The sequence below is a fragment of the Apodemus sylvaticus genome, chromosome 6, assembly GCF_947179515.1.
Source record: "Apodemus sylvaticus chromosome 6, mApoSyl1.1, whole genome shotgun sequence".
Classification (NCBI taxonomy): domain Eukaryota; kingdom Metazoa; phylum Chordata; class Mammalia; order Rodentia; family Muridae; genus Apodemus; species Apodemus sylvaticus.
In genome coordinates this window covers 131,001,648-131,007,081 of record NC_067477.1, presented here as the reverse complement: position 1 = coordinate 131,007,081, position 5,434 = coordinate 131,001,648, and the positions used below count along the sequence as shown (strand labels likewise).

General features: G+C 45.8%; 1 pseudogene; it reads right to left on the bottom strand.

Annotated features, from left to right (window-relative positions):
• Positions 1-4,292: 4,292 nt before the first annotated feature.
• On the bottom strand, positions 4,293-5,051 carry LOC127688006 (phosphomannomutase 1-like; annotated as a pseudogene).
• Positions 5,052-5,434: the final 383 nt, after the last annotated feature.

The window sequence follows — 5,434 nt, the reverse complement described above, 5'->3', positions numbered from 1 at the left end:
TGTGTACGTGTACATGTGTGTCTGTATCTGGCTTATGTGGCACATGTACCATGGACTATTATGGGTGCATTATCTGTTTTGTCAACTGTTGTTAAGTCAGTTAAATTCCAGTAGGAAAGAGAGGTCACCCACCAGAGGAAACTAAGGTATCTTTTACAAAAGGACTGCTTAAGGGGTACAGACTCAGGGGAACTAATAGGGTGCTTGATTCTAGGCTCATGAGTCTTGCTTGGTGACTCCAAGTGGGGAGGTGGTTATAGAAACCAGAAGAGAGAAGCTTTAGGGGGATTTATGACTGACCACAGCTGTGGCATTTGCCAAAAGTGTGCATCCATCTCACTGGCCCAGAAATGGGAATATTTGAAGCAAGAACATGATTTTCTTTTCCTTTTGGTATCCAGTTGAAGTCTCTCAGCCTTCAGATTTGGCCAGATATGGGGATACATCTACGCTGTCTACATGGACAAGCAGTGTAAAGAAGGGTGAGGAGGAGTTGAAAGGGCAGAGGGGAGGTCAGCAGCCTGTGGCTTCTCTTGAACCCTTCTGTGGAGGGAGGGAGCCACTCCCAGAGCCCTCAGCATCCCCTGGGCTCTGTACTGGACCGTTTACATACGCTGTTGCCATGACACAACTTTCCTTGTCCCGTGTCTCAGAGGAAGAGACACACACTGACTTACCCCAGGCCGGAAGTGACTTTTGCAAGTTTGTCCTGGTTAACTCCAAAGTTGTTGCTTTGAATATGATGCCATAGAGACTGTAGTGATTTATGTTCTTCCTGTTTCCCAGAGGGGCTCTGGGGCTAGCTGATAAATAGACTTCTGTAGATGAGCAATGTTTTCCTGAAACAGAATAAAAAGGCAGGGCAGATGTGACAAGCTAAAGATGTTGTCTTTGGACCAGGGAACAGTGTGAAGCTAATGGAGACCTGCTTATGAAGGTGCAGCGGACCAGGGTGGCCTCTGTCGAAATGTTCTCAAGGTTCTTTATATTAAAAAGCATGCATTTTTATCTTTAGCATTTTACAGTAATGAGTACTGCATGAACTTACTCCTCCATTAGAGTGGGTTAGTGTTCCCTTATCTCTGTATTCCCCAGCAAGCTGTTTTGTGTCTTTTTGTCACTAGCAGTTCTAACTGGGTGAGATGCTTCACTGAGAGTTTTATTTAAATTTCTCTGCTACTTAGTGAAACCTTTCTCAAGATTCTTACCTGACATCTGGCGACGCTTAGGGGTCCTTGGAGTCTCATGCCAACATCATTGTCCTACTTGTGACAAAGTGCATTTTAATTACGAGCTTATGGGCTTCACCGTATGGGCAGGCATGAGACTGCATTTGGGAGCTGTGAAGAATCTCTCTGTGACACTGAAGTCAATATTGGTGGTTGTGGAGGTTTTTGGTCATAAGGCAGATGAGTAGAAATCACATGTCCCGTGCACAGGTCAAGAGGTCGCATGTCCCTTGCGTGGGTCAAGAGGAGCGCTGTAAGGTGATGTCCAACCTTACTGTTCTCAAAGGTCAAGAATCAAGTCATATCTTCATTAAACAGAGAACAAAACGAGGAAGGCAGGTCGCCAACTGACACGTAATTCAAGAATCATGTATTTTAGTGAATGCCAGGCAGGACAAAGTGTGATTCTTTGTTTCCACCAGGTGGTGCTGAGGTGGAGTGGGAGGGACTCAAGGCATTTCTGATCCTAGTCAGAAAGAAACTCCCAGAATCAGGGAGTTAGGACAGAGCAGACGCCATTGCATTCGGTTGCCCAGTGTCTTATCTGACTTGAGCGACAGCTCTGACCCTGCCTTACTAATATCCTGGAGATGGAGTGCTCAAGAGTCTATGGGGCCTGAACATGATCTTCTTACAGTAGCAGTGGAATAGCAGTCCCAGAAGTCCGGTTCACTGAGTACTTACTGTCCAACAGTCGTTGTGGTACACACATTGCACCATTCCCACTATCCCTATAACAGCACTGTAGCAAGCTCCTTAGGTGACCCGCAGAAGGATGTTGGGAAGGTATTCAATACTGCTCCATTCCAACCAGACCCTCAGAGCTGCCAGGGACTAAGACATCAACCGGCAGGGGGGTGGGGGGGTGGGGAGGTGGGTGGTGGGTGGGGGTGGTGAGGGTGGTGGGGGTGGTGGGGGTGGTGGGGGGTGGTGGGTGGGGGGTGGGTTACACATGGCTCCAGCTGCATATGTGGCAGAAGATTGCTTGTCAGGCATCAGTGGGAGGAGAGGCCCTTGGACCTATGAAGGCTGGATAGATGCCCCAATATAGGGGAACTGAGGGCAGGGAGGTGGGAGTGGGGTGGGTGGAGGAACACCCTCATAGAAGCAGGGGGAGGGAGGATGGGATGGGGGTAATATTTGAATTGTAAATAAAGAATATATCTAATAGAAAAGAAAATACATTTAAACTGTTTGAAGAATTGCATACATAAATAAAGCCTTAGTTATAGACTGACGAAACAAACAAACAAACAAACAAACAATCAAACAAACTACTCCTCCACTCCCCTCATTCACCAAGGGAGACCCAACACACATGCTAGAGGATTCAGTGGGGACAATATGGTTATCTTAGGCAGGGGCATCGTTAGTGTCTTTGCTAATTTATTTGACATTCTCTTGAAATTATCTGTTCAGACCATCAGCTGGGAAGTTAGTATATTATTCTAAATTATGATTTCTTTAATTGATATTCATCTAGACATATTATTTCCATTGTATGTGTGTATCTCTGTGTGTATGTGTGTATGTATGTGTGTGTATTAAGATTTTTTTGTAGGCTGGTTATTTTTCCCACTCAATAGCATACCACAGAAATCTCTGCCAGTCAATTTCTTTAATCTAAATTTACCTTTAATAATTCATAAAGCACTGAATCCCCAAAGTACCCTAGAACATCCAGCCATTTTCACTTTTTTGGTTATGCTCTTTGCTTCTAGACTTTTTAAAGAAAATCGTTTTTTTCTTTGTCTTCAGGAACAATACCAGTGTTTAGAAGCCTCTAACTAAGAGGCTGTAATTTCTAAAGTGGCCATTAGATGGCGAAATTACCCCACAGTGTTGGTAAAATCACATGGTTACCTGTATCTGCAGGAAGCAGAGGGGTTGACTGCCTGTTCACGTGGAAGGGACTTTGGGAGTTAACTGGTTCACTTTGTATTTTTTATTGCCATTTTTTTTTTGTTTTGATTTGGGAACTTTAATATTTGTGACAAAGTCCTTTGAATAATGTCCCTTCCCTGCCACTCTGCCCTCGTCAGTCTGTGGCGAGCAGGCTATATATCTTAACTCACTTGCTAACCTTTAGGATGAAACCTATTCTTTTTTTTTTTTATTCGATATATTTTTTATTTACATTTTAAATGATTTCCCCTTTTCTGGCTCCCCACTCCCCCCATAAGCCCTCTTCCCTGTTCCCCCATCCACCCCTTCCCACTTCCCTGTTCTGCTTTTGCCCTATACTGCTGCACTGAGTCTTTCCAGAACCAGGGGCCACTCCTCCGTTCTTCTTGGACATCATTTAATATGTGGATTATGTCTTGGGTATTCCAAGTTTCTAGGCTAATATCCACTTATCAGTGACTGCATACCATGATTGATCTTTTAAGACTGGGTTACCTCACTTAGTATGATGTTCTCCAGCTCCACCCATTTGTCTAAGACTTTCATGAATTCTTGTTTCTAATGGCTGAATAGTACTCCATTGTGTAAATATACCACATTTTTTGTATCCATTCCTGCGTTGAGGGACACCTGGGTTCTTTACAGCTTCTGGCTATTACAAATAGGGCTGCTATGAACATAGTGGAGCATGTGTCCTTATTGCATGCCGGGGAATCCTCGGGGTATATGCCCAGGAGTGGTATAGCAGGCTCCTCCGGAAGTGTCATGCCCAGACTTCTGAGGAACCCCAGCGTGATTTCCAAAGTGGTTGTACCGTCTTGCAATCCCACCAGCAGTGGAGGAGTGTTCCTCTTTCTCCACATCCTGGCCAACACCTGCTGTCTCCTGAGTTTTTAACCTTAGCCATTCCTATTCTGTCCCAAAGACCAGCAGCATCAGAAGCCAGGACCATCTGTGTAGAGCGCAAGAATGCATTTCATCAGAAGCCACCAGACTGGGGATGATTGACACACAGAGCCTGTTCCTGTGTGGGTGGAGCTTGCGGTGCCCCACATGACCATACATGTTGGGCCAGAGGGAGGGGAACTGTGATACCCCATGGTTCTCTCTTCAAGCCTGAGGTCTCTTCAAAGTCTCAATGCTCAGCTGTAGGCACTGTCATACCTCGTGGGCTATCTCTGGGAAGAAAGCTCTCTGCATCATAGTATAGTGTCTTGAGGGGAGAGCACGGCTATGGCCAACTATGGGGGGTCTGCTAGATCTCAACGTCATTCCTACAAGGACTGGTCTCATTCCCAAAGTGGATGGTTTCGAAGCTGTCCTCATCCAGGCTGAAGCTAAAGGACTTATCCTAGCCCTCGGGAAGACATCGAAGCTTACCTTGCCTCCTCGGGGAACCTCAGCCCCTTGCTATCAAATTTTGACTCGAGGGATACCACAAACTTCTGTTCATAGAACTCGATTCTCTCCTCCAGGCTGCAGCAGTGGCAGATGGGCGGGATGGTCAGTATGCCATTCTGAAACTTAATGAAGGTTCCGTGCTTCTTGGGCTGTCCTAGCGGGGCCATGTAACGGAGGCAGAAGGTGATCAAGTTCTGTATGAGCTCCTTCCCCACTCAGTTCTTGATCAGCAGCTGGACGAGTAGTCGTCCATACTTCTGCTGCACTGTCTCATTCTGAGCAAACACAGTCAGACTTTTCAATAACTTCATCCCCATCACCCCTCTGATCAGCAGTTTTACAGTAGTCAGTCCAAGCCACCCAACACACCGATCTGTACCCCACTTTGCAGCTCCTGCAGGAGTGCTGATACCTCACAGTTCTTTTTTTCTGGTGAGCTGGATTGAGAGTTCTGTCCACATCAAATAGGCAGAGGATGATCTCTCTCCTTTGGGCTCCCTTAGTGGTGACAGACATGGCTGCAGCTCCCCACACCAAGTGCTGTCACCACCTGTATTATACTTTAATTGCACATGTGACACACAAATGTCTTCTAACTGGAGAGAATTCACTTTACCCCCTCCCTTCCCCTCTTCTTTATGCTTGTCCCTGACCCCAGAGAGAACCAGGTTTGAACACTTTGGGGCATTGCTGTTTAATTCTTTCTATGTGACACGCATGTATGTCTCTGAACATGTACTCATCCATCCTGTCTGTCTGCCTATCTTTCAAAATATTTATTTATATTCATGTGTCTAGGTCTGTTTGTATGAGTTCATGTGTTCCACATGTATGTAAGGTATCTCAAGAGGCCAGAGAGTGTCCTCCCCTGAAACTGGAGTTACAGAGAATTGCAAGTC